Source organism: Metopolophium dirhodum, chromosome 8, assembly GCF_019925205.1.
Source record: "Metopolophium dirhodum isolate CAU chromosome 8, ASM1992520v1, whole genome shotgun sequence".
Classification (NCBI taxonomy): Eukaryota; Metazoa; Arthropoda; class Insecta; order Hemiptera; family Aphididae; genus Metopolophium; species Metopolophium dirhodum.
This window is the reverse complement of record NC_083567.1, coordinates 10,328,640-10,346,131: the sequence shown is the minus strand read 5'-3', so window position 1 is coordinate 10,346,131 and position 17,492 is coordinate 10,328,640. Positions and strand designations below refer to the sequence as shown.

The 17,492-nt window shown below is 30.2% G+C and overlaps 1 pseudogene; it reads right to left on the bottom strand.

The window, feature by feature from the left end:
- Positions 1–7,179: 7,179 nt before the first annotated feature.
- On the bottom strand, positions 7,180–13,541 carry LOC132951316 (uncharacterized; annotated as a pseudogene).
- Between the last annotated feature and the right edge of the window lie 3,951 nt (positions 13,542–17,492).

Below are 17,492 nucleotides of genomic sequence, written 5' to 3'. Positions count from 1 at the left end.
TCATATTATTGTTGATATTTTCTGTGTATCTTCTAGTAGATAACCTTTGTTCGGACCTAAATCTGCACCTAAATTTGATAGGGTATTGTATTTTCTGACGTTTTTTTTTTTATATATTTGAAGACTTATGTTCTTAAGTGTTAAACTGTTAGGTGGACACTGCAGGTTGATCACTGAGGTGGTACCTCTCTGGCCTTTACGAACTCGTGAGTTGACCCTGTGTGATCTATCCGGAGACAATTAATTAATATATTTTATTCTCTTCTGTTGAGATTTAGATTTGGCCATTCATATATTGTGTTTTTGATTTCCCGAAGTTTCGTCCGTATTGTCTCAACCGGTGGTCTTGCCATTTTATTTGGGTTGCGATATTAATTTGAGATTTTATGTCAGAGTATGTTGAGATCTCAATGAGCTGAATGTGGTTGTTTGTGTGTGTAGCTTCTTTTGCTACTTTATCTGCCATTTCGTTACCAGCTCCTATATTATTGTGACCGGGTATAGTAATATAATTTATTATAGCGGCAGTTAATAGAAAAAAATCAAAATATCTGAGTAAGAATATAAAATTAGTGTGGTTATGTTGAGTGACTTGATCTGTTTTTTTTTTTTCAAAAATACATATATTATTCTATGGATATATGAATACAAGTTTCTTGTCACTACCTACGAGTACCTATAATAATATTATAAGCAATGATGTCGACGAGTCTACAAACGATAAGCTCTCGCGTTGATAGAAAAAGAAAAAAAATTGAGGGATTTGTATAAAGAAGCCGTGTGTATTGTGTATGAATAAATACGTACTTATAAACATCTGTCAGTTTCTCACACCACGACTGCAGAGGTTCCTATTCGTATCATTCGAATACTGTGTCATTTGTGATATCCACAAAATGTGTGGTACCTATACTATCATATTATGTTGTGTATAATAAAATACGCTTATATGCATATAAGCATATATTCTACGGTAAGGTCTTGTAACTGATGGCTTGACATTTGTTGAATACTTTTAATGTTACGTAATAATGCACTTATGTATAAAATTACACATTTCCATTGTATCATAATATACGTACATACAATGAACCGACGGCATTAAACAGAAAATAAAAAAAGGGTATATAATAGAACCAACTAGACAATAGCTACTCGTTATTTCATTGATACTAGTACACATTATTATGATGAAACGAACAATTAGTGGAATTAATTCAGATTAAAGTGCATTGGTCACATCGTAATATTATAGTATACTGGAGGGGTGTGTAAGCCCACCCACGTTTTTTTTTTACTGTTTACCATAAATCAAAAATGGTAAAATTAGGACACACTGTGGTCCCGGTATTATAACTATAATAGGAATGAGTTATGTAGGTACCTATAATGACATATTTTCAAATAATTAAGGGAGTTACGGTTATTTGTTTTATTACCACATTCGCTTTGGTCACTTTGGATAAAGATTTCCCGAAAAATGTAATAATATTATCTATAATACATCTTGTAGTTAAAAATATTGTAAGAAAATTATATACAAATAACGCGGAGTAAACCTACCTAATAATCCCACCCATCGGTTAAAAAGACGTTGGTGTAGGGATTTAACAATGACGTATGAGGGTTCTGTCACTGGACAGCCTCCCTCCTCATACTAAATCATCTTGTAAATATTTTCCGTAATTATCCTATTTGCTTATACAGATTGTAAATTTTCCATTTAAAAAAAAAAAAAAAAAAGAAGACGATTATACATTTAAAACGATAGTAGGTATAATCAAATTTCATATTGCCAAATGTCAATTTAATCAAAATTAAAATAAACGAAAATGAATGAAATGTTCAATGAAAATAAGAATTCAAAAACAGCTTTGTAATAATCGTTAGGTACTTAGTTATATATTATGAAATAATATGTTATGTATTGTTATTCACTTATACACGCCTAATAATAGGATAATAATAAAATACGAATGTCAGTTAAAAACAAATTAAATTATAATTAATTATTCCCTTTTAAAATGTACATCTAATAATGGGTATAATGTACGTATAGACAGAATAATTTGAGAAAATAATATTAGCAGAGAGTTTAAACACACTATAAGTAGGTACCTATTAATAATAAATTACGTTAAACGGTTGAACATTATTTAAATACGCGTCACAATATATTTAACAGCCTTGTAGACAAATTAGTTCATATTATGATATATGACAATAGAAAATGTTTATAGCCTTATTAAACAAAAGATGAAAAAAAAAACAACATTATATGTATGGTACATGGCGCCGTAATAATATATGTATATGTAGTAAGTACCTCAATATTTTTTTTTTTAAATTTGTTCTCGAGTTGATTTAAGTGTTGGATACTACACACAGCAAGAATACAACTCAATTCTTATTTCTTAGACGTAATAATAGCATAATGCGTGCTTTCATGTTTTGTATACTGTGTGTGTCAGTCGGGTAGGTACCTGTTGTATATATATGTGAACAATATGTGCATACATCGTTGTGATGTCTAACGTTTATTTTCTTCTTTTGAAGTAAGCACTGTTCATAAAGTAAAGAACGTATCCAGACAAAATGAAAAAATTTAGCTTACGCTTTCTAAAAATAGAATAGAATTACTACGGAACGGTTTTATAAAGAACATACAATTACATTTATTTTTTTTTCTCTCAATAAAATCGTGCTGTGTTAAAGCAATGTTGTGCGAGTCAATGAGTAAAAGGAATTCACAAGCACAATATAGGTAGGTATAACAGTACAAAATACAGACGCAATAAATGATCCGTTTTGTATGATTATCAATTTGAGTTTATCATAGAGATACTTATCGAATAATAATAATAATAATAATTGGTTTCTATCATTTGTAGATATTAAATAATGGATAGGGCATAGTTATATCAACAGAATAGAGGTACGCATGCCCTAATAGGAAAGAGGAAAGCAAGCACACATCTATTATAACTTAGTTAATTTAGGTTTACGAGAACAAGATGGTTTTTTTCATTCTGCCATGAAGGTTTTATCATAAATTATAATATAGTGATCATCATCCTCTATAACAGAGATGGCAAATCAATGGCACAAAAAAAATTAAAATATTTATACTATATGTATATAATTATTTTATGTTTGTTTTTAATAATAAATATCATAACAATTATTCACAGTGTTTAATGTAATTAATTTTTCAGTATTGTTGACGTCTTTCAGAAAAGATTTAAAATGATTAAAATATTTTACATAGTGGTACGCTCAAAAGAAAAAAAAACAATAAGGTAATTTTAGGCCATAGAATCAAAATAATTTGTCACCCCGGCTGTATAACCTCATAATATTTCAATGTTTGAATTCCTTTGCTCCCCCTTCCTTAGGACTTAAATATTCCTTTTCATATTTAAATATTATAAAATAATAATTTATGACAATTATTAACACATGAAATATTATATTAACAATTTGTCGATATAACACGCATAAAACATAAGTAGGTCTTCTGCAGCAGTCTTCGGCTAAAGTACCTATGAAAACAGTTTTTTTTGTTTTTTTTTTGTGCCATGGTATTAAATTCACTTAACCTCGAAGTTATTTCAAACCTAATTGTTATTTGATAATTTTATTAAGAAATTATCCATAACTTGGTCCGTTTTTGTCGAACATTTTTTTTCTAATCCCACAATATAAACCTAGTCCATTGACCATCATCGGGGTGGTTGCTTTCGATTTTTCTGATTGGCAGTCAAGTTAAAACCGACAAGTTGAATTGAAAATGTGCACTATCATATTCAGCAGCTCATAATATAAGCTCCATGTCCCCAGCACCCCCCACCTTTGAATTTCGAGTTTAAACACATACCAATCGTTTGTACCTCAAGTGAAATCGTTTGTACCTCAACGGTTTTCTAGTTATTCCAAGTTTTAAGGTGGGGGTGCCGAGTATACGCTGCACCCCCACCTTTGAATTTTGAGTTTAAACACATACCAATCGTTTGTACCTCGTTTGCACCTCAACGATTTTCCAGTTATTCCAATTTTTTTAGGTGGGGGCCTACGTGTGTGAATTTGGCCCCACCATGTTATGATAATTACAACGAAGTTATACCAATATTTTGCAACTAATTTGCAGCTTTAGGCAACCGGTTATAAAAAAAATATGCAACCTTATATTATATCAGCCACTAACCGGATGGATGACAAAGTTATTACGATAAGAGTTGATGTGTCGTTTTTAATAAAACATTTACCTAAAGGTGAAAAAATATTATAATCATCTCTTATAATTTCCAGTGGCAAGAAAACGATACATGTACAACGTTTTAATTTTTTGTTAGAGATAAAATATGTGTTTTGCGACTGGATTTTAAATTTAATATTATAATTTATTCAATTAGTGGTGTATCGCACATTAAAGTATTAAACAATGATAGAACCTATGCAAAAAGTTCAGAGTTAAATAATTAATACTTGGACAATGTTGTAACAGATTTAATTTCAAACCCAGTATAAGCTTAAACGCGATCGCTTCAACAACACGCAGACATGGCGTTTTCTCGGTTTTATAATCCAGTTATTATGAAAAATTCAATCCTTCGGCGTAAGCACTATTTACCTTGGGTCATTTTGTTACTATAAAATGAACGTTGAACTAAAAAGTTATATAAATAAAACATATTGTTGTATTTTTTTTTCAGTATGGAAACGGATTTGAAAAACAAAAACATAATAGGTGCATTATGTCAAATTATGGTAAATATTATTTAAAAATTATGATAATTATAATTTTTATCAAATCGGAATCGTAAAAATTGCAATCCCATACAATTTTGCAAAATATTTAAAGAAAATTAAACCGAAATATTTACGTTCTAGCCGTATTACTACCTACAACATAATATTATATATTATCATTTATGTTCAATATTATTACGATTTGGTGATTATAACGCGGCTCTAAGGCATCTAAAGCTTTTTCCGGAAAAAGTTTAATATGTAAATAATTTGTATTGTTCGATAAATTCTTTAAAAAAAAAACATACAATAAGTATATCATTTTGGTACGTATGCACATGGAAAGGAAATATATTTTTTACATTAAATAATTGCTTATTGTTTTATAGGTTCACCTCGGTATAAATCTTGTTAATGTGATTATCCTTGTCCATTTAAAAGATGTCTTTATTCACCATCTAAATTACTAAAGTCATTAAGACATTTTTTTTATACATTAAAAAATGGTTTGTTATAAATTATACACAATAGGTATTTATATATATAAATGTGTGTGTGTGTGTATATCCGGCGTATATTGTTGTGATATATAGGTACATTTTTTATTATTATTTTTTAACCTAATATTTGATTGTTTAAAACTTGTGTATAATGTTAAAAAGTTTTGAACCAGATTTTAATGGTTTTGAACTAAATTAAAAAAAAAAACAATTAAAAATTATATTAGTTGCGCGTCATATTTAATTTATAAAAATATTGCATTATACAACACTTCTTTTATTAAATATTTAAATAAAAAAAAATAATTTCTATTTCATAGAATTAAATGTAATGATATATTCATTTTTTTAGAAATCGTTAATCTTTTTAGGTCGTTAAAAGCATAATATTCTACTTACCAAATGATTTACTAATAAATTAATAAAGACTAATTATTCATAGTTAAATAGTAAAATACAATTTTTACTAAATTATTAAGTATTTAAAATATTAATGTAAACAAAACACAATTACATTCAGCATGAGTAAGGTCAGTCTTATTAAATATTAAAATTAACTGATTGTCGATTGCCGATTGAACTACATACAAAGCGAGCATTTAATTACGATTTATGGGAATTGGGTTAAATTTGATAAAATAGTTTATACAATTATCCACTATCGTATCGTTTAAACAAGTTAAACACATCACATATTCGAGTACTTAATTAAATAATTAAAATTTGATTTTCCTAAATAAAATATATGTAGGTAATTTAGATTCTTGATTTATTTATTAGACATAAAATACTTGATGAATACAATAAATGTATTAAAAAAAAAAACAAAATGGAACTTAAGTAAGTTATAAAATTAAACTTAAATAATTATTACGATGTATTCAGATTTTGTAAATATCACATAATTATATCAAAACAATTATGATTATATTATAAATTTTTTTTTTTTATTGTTACATCATCAACATCATGGTTATTAGCTTACAATATGATTATTTGACAAAAAATGATAGGTTAAATTAAGTTGTACATTTCATTTTTTTTTTAAAAAAAGTGATAATTTTTTGTATGTCAGCATAGGGTCCGATGGCTTCATACGGATTGTCTGGTATTTTTCATTCTTTTCTAGAAAATGCTTCCGTGAATATTTGGCAGTGGATGAGGATTTGATTGTAAAGGTAAATTATAAATTATGTATAGTGTATACATGGCTTTATTTTTTTAAGACTTACAATCTATACTTTACACACTATAAGTAGGTATAATATATAATAATTGATAACAATGTTTAGATAATAAACAATACATCCACAGAAAGAACACATTGTGAGAGTAACAATGGTGTAATTGGTGTTTGATTTGATAATATTTTAAGCTACTATAATATAATGAAGGTATTAGAATAATTAGATATTAAGATTTTAAATTATACTATTTCCAAAAATTATTTTAAATCTTTAAAAACGTATTTATAAGTTGATGGTTCACGTCGATTACCTAGGTACCTACATATTATTTATAAATATTTTTGTTTTAAGTACCTATACCTACTTTGCGGCAGTGTCATCGGGAGATAAATAACTTAAAGATACGTAACGAATTATCTAATTTATTTGCAAAACTCCTGGGAAAATGATTATTCAAAAAATACAACTTTATGCTTCCTAATAAGCTATTACGAAGAGAAATTCTTACATAGTTTATCTGTCAACATAAGAACGATTCAACCGGAAAATGCTTTCGAGAATATTATATGTATAAGAGTGGCATGTACGCGAGTAAATTCCAGTTCAATGGCGTCCAGTCGCAAGGTCGTGAAGTTCTTTTTTGGATCAAAGTCTTTTCAGTACTTGTGCGTATTTTGGAGGGTATGCCAGAAACGAAATTCCACGAATTTACAAGTTCTCGTTTGATCGTTTTTAGAACGCTTTTAATGGAATAGTTTTAGATGAGTTAAGGACCCACAATACCCTTGACTAATTCCTACACTTTTACTTTCACGTGCAAAGTGCCCTGCCTAGTTGTTCCGCGGCACATTGAAAATACTGTTCTCCGTAGTGATCTAAAATTACAAATAGGTAATCAAAGAGTTTGCATAAAATCTTTATAAAAGATTCAAATCAAATTATCGAACGACAAACCAACTCATTAACAACTACATGACGTATTCTCTCTCACATAACCACACTTTGTGTACCGTCAGACTTCGATTGATACAAATTATGCGTTAAAGGTAATATAAAATATTTTAATGGCCACAGATGCCGGGTTGTTTATAAGATCAATAAAAAAAAAAAAAAAATATATTTAAATATATATATATATCAAAAAAAAAGTGCTCCAACATTCATCTTATTCGAGCGATTGTAAACTACACAATAGTACCTATTGTATATAGATTTAAGAAAAAACAAAATTTACCCCTCCCCTCGAAAATTAATTCTATACTTGCGTCACTGATTATGTTATTAAGTAATGAACTTTAAAAAATGGTGTCTCAAATTAATTTGTTTTTGAATACATTTCAATGAAAATAGGTATAAGTGTTTACCAATACACAAAATGATTCAATTATTCTGATTTATCGAAATAATTAAAGTATTATAATAAGTAATATATTGTGTACATGTTTAGTCTGTATTTAAACTAAAGTTATCACGATACCTACTTATGATTTGTATCAATGTTGTTTCATCAAATCGAATGTTATGTAACAATGAAATAAAACAAAATAAGAAACAAACTAGAGATATTAATATCTTATCACAAGTAAATGTAGTAATAATAACAAACTACCCATTATAATTCACTGGTTATTGGATTATTTTTTTATTACGAAATAATAATAATTTAGTATTATGATATGTAAAGTGGAAATATTCTACACGATATAATATTAGGATAAATCTGATAAGTTTTCTAAGTATAAAACGCATTCAGTACAACATTTGAAACTATCGGTTTAATATAAAAATTACGTTATCATCATAAGGGTAAAAATAACAATACAACGAATTTAGATGATGGTTGATGATAAAAAAAACACATTTAACATTATCTGCTGACTGCTATATCTATTAATTGCATGTCACATATTCAATACAAACGGTACAATGATGATTTAGGTAAACTCGGGAATGAAATATATATAAATATACTAAATTTGAAAATATAACTTTTAGAATTATACGAAAAAATGTGTTGTATCTACCACAGTAAAATGTATGTTGTAAACTAGCTTAGGGAAATTTGACTTTCAGCACCAAACAGCTGGATATCGCTTAATATGCGTGTATATAACATATAGGTACGCGATTCGAAATAAAATACAACGAGAAAAAAAATTGTAAATTTATAAAATTAATACCATAGTCGCAACTTTCAGAGGTATTCACAAAATAATTTCACGTCTCCCGAAACAGCGGAGCGCGCGTTTCGTATACATGACACATGCAAATCCCCTTGCACAATCGGGGATTACTTAAACGTCTCTATATATATAGCGGATCTAAACTCCACGCGATTAACGTAAACACGACATGCGTTCTGCCCGCGGGGTGGCGAGAAAGACGAGTTTCAGATGTTTTCCCGACAAAGTTTGAACATTTGTCGGGATATCGCGTAGGTACCCACACCTTTGCGCCACGCGGCGCACACCTTTTCGCCGCCGCCACCCTTCTTCTCGTCCGTTCGTATACCTACCGTGCTCGACGTTCGGTACATTCGGGCGAATACGCATTTGTTATAGGTGGTACACTGCTAATACCGTATAGGGCGACGCGTATCTCTCGTTTACGGATTACCTGCAGCGGTACTCTTCGTCTTGTTTTTTTTTCACCACTGAAAAATCGTCATCCGAAGGCAAGCGAACTGTGGGGACTGTAGTACTACAACTGTAGTACCTATGGCGCATGTCTTACGAAATGTATAGCTCCGTTTATTGTTTGTGTGTGTGCATGTGAGTGTGTGGGCGCGCGCACGCGCTCGTGAAATATAGAGACCAACACCAAGGTATATAGGACAACCCCTGTGCCGTACACCCACCCCTACACACTCGACGTGCACATGGTTTGGTTTTTCGATGCTAACGAGCATTTGCCGCCAGGCATCATCAAATTAAACGCAGCACGTCGGAAACTGTTAAATCCTATGCACATAAACATATTCCACAAACGCGCACGAGAGGGTTAAAATAAGGGTGGTAGTAGTAACTAGTAGTAGTAGTAGTAGTAATAAGTAGAAATAATAGTAGCAATTATAAGTAGTAGTAGTAGGTATAGTAGTATACAGTAGTAATAGTAGTATTAGAGTAGTAGTAGGTGACATTCGACACCTGATACCACACGCACCGCTGAGTAGGTAATATTTTAGACTCCACCGTTAGAATAAATTAATTATTACCGCCGTCATCGCCGCCGCTGAGATTTCTCCAGATTTTCCACCCGAAATAGAACCGTCTCCGAAGACTCTGGTAGTTTAAAATATATATTATCCCTATTTATAACAAACCACGTGCGCCGACCACGTGTAGTTTCATTATAATAATAATAATAATAGCCACACCATTATAACGTCCCAACGCATAACAATAATAATAATATGCGCTTTCAAGTAAAAACTTTTATTTTTTTGAGTGGAACGAAATGAGATTGAATCTCTTAGATTTATAATGACGTTTTTTTTGTAATTTTATTTTTCTTCTTACTTTTTTTTTTAATTTTAACGTATTTCCACTTCAAACATAACATATATTATTATTTTCAACATGTTCATTTTTTTCAGATTCTGAGCGTAACGATGAATGTATTTATTTAACAATGATGTGTTTTTTTATTTCTTATTTCATTTTTAAATTTTTTTAGTAGAAATAAATATTACTCTGAATACTCTGATCGTCAACTTTGAATTAGGTTTCAGGTACCAAATTAGATCTAGTTAGTAGTTAGTACTTTTGGAAGGTACCTAACGTTTGATGCAATAAGCAAATAGGTTAAATCTAACAAATATGACACGATGATGATATTTTTCATGAAAAAAGCAACCCATTGAAGATATTTTATAATTTGTTACTTTATTATTATTAAATTTCATAGCAGATCACGACACCACTTGAGATTTAAGGAGGAGAACCCGGTATTGTAGTGGAGGCTAAAATGTTTTATTAGGGGATTCGTATGAGTACTTAGGTGGTTGTAAAATATTTTCTAAAAGTATCTGGCTTCATCGTTTATTGTTAACAGTTTTAAATATATATGAAGGGTATAATTTTAGGCTTGAGCCGTAGGGTGGCGCATTCGTTAATATTCTTTAGGCATTATTTTGGTAGGTATGAATTTTATTAATATTTCATTTTTTGAATTTTCTCATTACCTACCCAAAACTACGCAGTTCATAATATGTCCATATTGGTTTTAGTAAAGTTTTATACTTAATATGAAGTTTGATTCCCATAACGGTGTATTTACTATGGCATAATAGAGTTTTGAATATTCGTATGCGATTATTTAGAGCTAGTAGTTTAGTGCTGATATGGTGGGTCCAAGTTAGTCTTCGATCAAGTATTAGACCAAGATAATTAACAGTGGAAGAATGGGAAATGGTGATATTATTAAGAGGACATGAGGCAAGTCTGAAATTAAAAATGTAGTATGAACCGACCTATTTTTTTGGTTGTCTTTAAAACGTCATTTGATAAACCAATTTACCAAACGATCAAGATGACTTTTAAGATTTGTTGAGGCGGTTAGAGGATCGTTGGATCAAATGGAAATCGTCGTTTTGTCATTAGCGTTCCTAATCATCCACTTAAAAGTAGCTGCTCGGTCAGAAAAAAAAAAAGTTGTACAGAGTAGAGAATCAAATGCTGCCTTAACAGGAACACCGGCATTTATATAGATGCCACGTCAAGGTGAGCAGATCCATTGTGACTCGACTCGTAGAAATAACGAAACACACGACGGAACGGAGATTATTTGAAGATGTTAAGCTGACACGGAGGTAAATTGAATTCCGGTTTTATTTGTTTTGGCCACGAAATAGTGACACCCAAGCAAACGTTATAAACGGTGTTATGGGGTCGTCGACAGGCAGCACGTATAGAGCAGCCACACACGTATTATATAGCAGTCCGAAATAATAATATGCGCTATATACATTATTATATTGACATTTATCGTTTCATTCCGCCGAGTCGCAACAAACACCCTACTATCCTTATGTAAATTAACCAGCTGAAAGCATTTAGGTACGTGTCTACGTGTATATACTGTATATGTATATATATATGCGTATATGCACAATATTATGTGTTTACACTGTGGACTGTATAAATAATTTGTTTGCCTCATATAATAGACATGAGCTTGGTACTTTTTTTCTTCTTTTATTTTCCCCGAACACTTAAGTATAATATGGTACCCGCTGCACTGTGCCGTACGCGGGTCGAATAATTCGCATTGTAGACTATATACATACCGTGTTACCAACATTTTGTTACCAACTATTCATTAAATAAACGGAACAGGATACGACACGACACAGGTAATGTGGAAACGGCATCGTATATTATATCATATATAACATACTGCAGTACATTGGCGCAAATAGGGGGGGGGGACTTAGTTTTATATTCTTTATAACTTAGTTTTATATTCTGTGGTACCAAGAAATATGGCCTATGGGGAGGGGGCCTTGAGTTCTCCCCAAAAAATTTAGTCAATTTACGCCTATGCTGCAGTACCTTCTTCGAAAACACAATAATATCCTTCCTGCGTGTAGGTATCTACCTTCTATACTGTTCCGTGGTACGGTATACCGGTGTTTGACTGTGTGCTAGTTGATACTTTATAGCCATATAATAGGCGGTCTATATATATGGGCGCAGTGAAGATTAATTAATACTTCGGCCTATTGTGCGTCGGTACTGTTGATATAATATGTGTATATAGACGGAGGTTATATATGCGGTGAACGCGCGGCGTAGTGTTTCTATACCGTTGGACGTGGATCGAAAATCCGCGGTCGATGGTGAATGGGTGGGGAGGGGTGTGGTGGGGTGGGAAGCTGCAGTCGGTCGAGAGTGCGTAATGAAAAATGTCAGTGTGTACGGAAATATGATCAATGCCATTGAAAGTAATAAAAAGAAATTTTTTGTTTAAAGAAAAGAGCTAGGGAGCCCTTTGAAAAAGTTGCGCGGATTACATCCGGTCGAATGCAAAAGATGTCCGTCGCGCGTACGTATAAACTGTGCGCGGGGCCCCCTCTGCTGCAGCTAGCATACAATATTATATACCCTCTGCCGCCGGTGGTACGTTTGTAATGCGCACTTACCGTTTAATCCTCGGTCCGACCACTCAGAAGTCATTGGTTCGGATTTTCGACAAGCTACAGCAGTATTATAATACGGAGTAGGTAGGTATAGGTACTGTGTGCATACGCTGCCGAGACTGGCGTGTGCGTGTTTGCATACAACTCGGGACTTGCCGCCGCATTTATATTGTGCCGAGACCGTGCGTATTATAATACCACCGTACACCGCATTCGCCGTGTGTGTGTGTGTGTGTGTGTGTATATTATACATATATAAGTACGACGTGGCTCGCGTGAACTACGAACAAACAGAAGAACGTAAAAAGGGGGGAAAAAAAGAAGGGATATAAAAAATAAAGAACCAGCAGGACGTCGACCTCGGTCATTTTTCCCCTTCCTAGATGTCCCGCGATCAAAACATTCAACTGCAGCACTTTAGTGTATTAATTATTGCCTCCGCGAAGCTTTAATCATAATATGTCGAACACTATATTATACGTATAATAGTCATGCGCTGCAGGGTTGTACGATGTGGGTACTTATTTTTACGACGGACACGACGAATTATTATTATCCGTCACGGGTGCAGGACGCGATCCTGGTGCATATATTATTTAGACTTATAGCCAGCGCTCATTATAGTATATACTATAGCTTAAGCAGTGAGGGTTTGGTATTATGAAATGTCGAGGGATATCCGCATGTCGGGGGACTTGGGAATTTGAAGAGTGGGTGACACGGTATACAACGCCAATAGCAACAGAGATAAAATTGGCGCGAAAGCCTACGGATAAGAATGTCATAGATTTGTACAAATAATCGAATTGTTATTACAATAAACTATACAAGTTTCAAAAAAAAAACCTATTTACAAATTATGTTTAAACATTTTTTTTCCTTAAATTATATTAATTAATTTAATAATCGTTATAAATTATAATATTTTAATATGATGTTATTTTCAATGAAAACACTTACTTTCATTTCCAGCTAAAAATAATAATATAACTAGTACCTAGGTGACGATTGCAATTTTTTTTCTTAGGATAATCAGACTGCAGTTTGTATGAAGCTACAGTTTTCTTTTAAAAAATTAATCAACGAGATTTTTGTACAACTACTGCTGTGAGTACAATGTGAAAATGATAACCCATTTGGTTTACATAGTTTATCTTATATGTGTACAGATTACATAGAGTGTGTTCACAAACATATTATATTGAGTCATATTCTTGTAATTCATACACACTTTATACATATACCTATTATTATAATAAATTGTGCGTCAAAAATAATATTTAATAGTCAACTTAAATATAGGTCTTATTAATTTAAATAGGCATCTCATTATAGGTAGGTAGTCATTATACTTTTGTAGTTTTGCTTTGTTGTTTTGAGTTTTTTTGAATTCGTTTTATCTTTTGCTAGTATCTGATAGTATAATATGTATCTTAAATACGACGTATTTTGTAGTACCTACCAATGTTCGACTGATAAAACTAATTAATATGTCAAATGCGATATTTTAGAATTTTAATAATCTAAAAATATTGATTATAACATTATCACGTAAATTGATGTTCTTTCGACACGAATCAAAGAGTTCAATAATTAACCAGCTGAAGCAAATTTCATTATCAAAATAAATGATAGTTTGTATACATTATCACGACCTTTTAGTTAAATATGCGATATCAAAATACGGCAAGACAACCACAACTCTAGTTGATAATGGTGCTTGGTTGGATGAAAATATTTTGAAAAGTTATTACGTTAATGTATACGTAAACTAATTATTGGGGATAGTGATGGTAATAAAAAACATAACTTTAAAAAAGCAAGTTAGTTTCTTTATAAAAATAAAATGATTTTATTTATTTTTTCTATATGATTTACTAATAATTGGTAATAATACGTATTGTTATGAATAACATAATAATTAATAACTGGAGTATATTGTATCATGCGTATATTATTAACAATTTTTCAATTTAGACTTTAAAATATCAATGCAGTTACCGTGCTGTATATTTCAATAGTTAATTTTGTATTATCGTTCATACATAAGTCGTAAAGTGAAATTCATCAAATTCACGAAGTACAGTTTACAAGAAAAAACACGTGGAAATAATTTATTAACTTATTCAGGTTACAGTTCTAAAGTACTATTATTCAGCAGTATTACAAACATTATTTGCAAAAAATCAAAACGTATCGCAAACTGCCGAAAAAAATTATTTTTTTTTGCAAAACAGGCGTGAATAATCAAAAAAGAATATACTTTTATTTCCTTGTTTCTATAATGAAATAAAGTGGACGGGTGCAAACAAATAAAACAGTTTAGGAGTATTGCAGTATACCTAATGGAATTGAAATTAACTTAAGCGATTTAAAAATCATATATGTGTGGGATGATGTTATTTACTGGTATCCATATTTCAGGTTAGGTTAGGTCCATATTTCAGCAATACTCTATACGATGTTTACTATTTATTGTACAGTTAATTAGGTAAGTATTTTACTTATGTCAATATGATATAGGGTAAATAATAATAATAATAATAATAATAATAGTAATAATATGCTATTATAGAATGGTAAATGTAAATAATGTGTACAAACTACAAAGTAAACAGATGGTAAAGACTTTTAACAGAAGATAATTTAAAAGAAATATAGGCAAGAATACATACTTCAAAGATTTGTGATTTGCTTGAAAAATTGAAATAGGAGCTATGACTAAAACTACAAACACTGCGTAAATATGAGGAAAGTATTAAGCTTTTTAACTAAAATAACGAGTAAATTTATTATGGTGTAGTAAATATAAGTTTATTTTTTCAAAATAATATTTGTACATAAGTGCACACTGCACACTGATATAATAATATTAAGTACTATTTACCATGATAAATATATTATACAGAGTCGTTTAGGCTTTTACTGTTTTTTAATATGATTGGTAATATATATTAGTATAATTGAATACATATTATTTAAAAATGTTATCCAGGACCTTCATAGAATTGTATACAATATATGTATAAGTATAAAAACAAAAATAAACATGCGAGAAAAATTAAATCTGGACTCGTCACATACAAACTTGGTTTGCGTTATTTGTAATTATGACACTATAATAATTAAACACATAACCAAGTCCATTTCTTTTGATGATAAAAAAATATATACTATTTGAACACTATAGTATTACATATCTTCAAACTTTTTTTGGAACAGATTTAAAAATAAAAAATAAAATTGATCAAATAATAATTTATGTCGAGCACATGAAACTGTAGGACAAATTATAATATTATAGCTATACATATGGCTACTTAATTTAGCAAAATTCATATTATAGTTATCAATACATTTCACTCCCTGTTAAACCTGCATTGTAATTTATAATAATACAAATAATACACATAATACACATAATACAATAATAAACACCTGAGTACCAGACAATTATATAACGTATTTTAAATGCCATTGGGTTACATAAATAACTAGGTATGCCTATGAGTTGCTTGGTGAAGTTTGAATATTTTAGTTAACATGAAACAAGTGGTAGAAGAGACTGAAAGTATTCCAAACCTGTGCCCGAAGCCACGTGTCTCAAAGGCTGCGTAGACATTTTACTGGTAAAGAATGCATTTCACCGTACAGAAATAATACTTACCTATTAGGAAATCTTCTAAAGTTAAAGTTCATACGGAACGCGTTCAATAATTTAACGACGTTGTTTACGAAAACATTTTATGAACAGAGTTTTAGAATTTTATATTATTTGTCGCAACATTATTTTAGCCCTGCAACAAAATGCTTAACATGCATCGTAATACATTTTAAAATTGGATTTTCAAAAAAGAAGCCCACCTATTACACTAGAATACAAATATTATGTTCAAATTTTAGCAATGGGTAATAATTTGTTACCATTAATATTACCTATTAACACAAGCACTGAGAATTGAGCAACAGAGACAAATCGCGTAGTCCTCGAGTTAAATATTATAAATAGGTTTGATTAGTTACATAATTGATTAAATAAACATATATATATATATTTAATCAATGGTATTATATTATAATATTAGCGTCATAAGGATATAAGAAATTAGTTTGAAAGAAAAAAATGTATTATTATAAATATATACTTTATTGTACTCAAAATAAATTATCAAAACTTAATGAAATAATCATTAGTAGGTACCTAACATATTTTTATTTATACTTATACTATGGTTGAATTTGAATTATATATTATTATGATAATATAATGTTTTTCTATCCATTGTTGTTATTTGTATGCTCGTAAAATAAACCATATACTTGAAACGTACTTATTTAGGTACGTATAATTATATAGTTTTTTTTTATTCGTGTATACGACTTTTATTATTGTACAATTTATAATGATATTCAGACTGCTGCGTGATGAGTAACTCTGTAATAGTTTATGAAATATAATATAGATTTATAGTCCAAATATTTAAGGTAATTGTTGTACAAAATGCTAAGATAATTTTGAGTAAGACTTGCTAAAATTAGTTTTTTTCAGAGTTACTAAAAATATCTTATGTAGGTACTGATAAAAAGTGTTATAGGTACTCTAACTGTAAGCTCTTGTGCCGTTTATTTTTACGACTACACCTCCTTAAATGTAATTATTATAAATTAATATCTTAAAGAGATAATAGTAATTGACACGATTAAAAACAAAATATTTGTATGTTACTTTGATAGGAAAATAAAGAGTTATAAAAATAAATATTATAAAAGTACATTGATATTATAAACTAATGCAACGAAAAGTATTCAAAGAAAAAAGAGTAGGTACTAGATTATTTAAGCTTTTACAGTTAAAATTAATTTTTAATTTTTGAATAATGAAAGTGTGACATTGGATTATTAAATAATGCAACACTC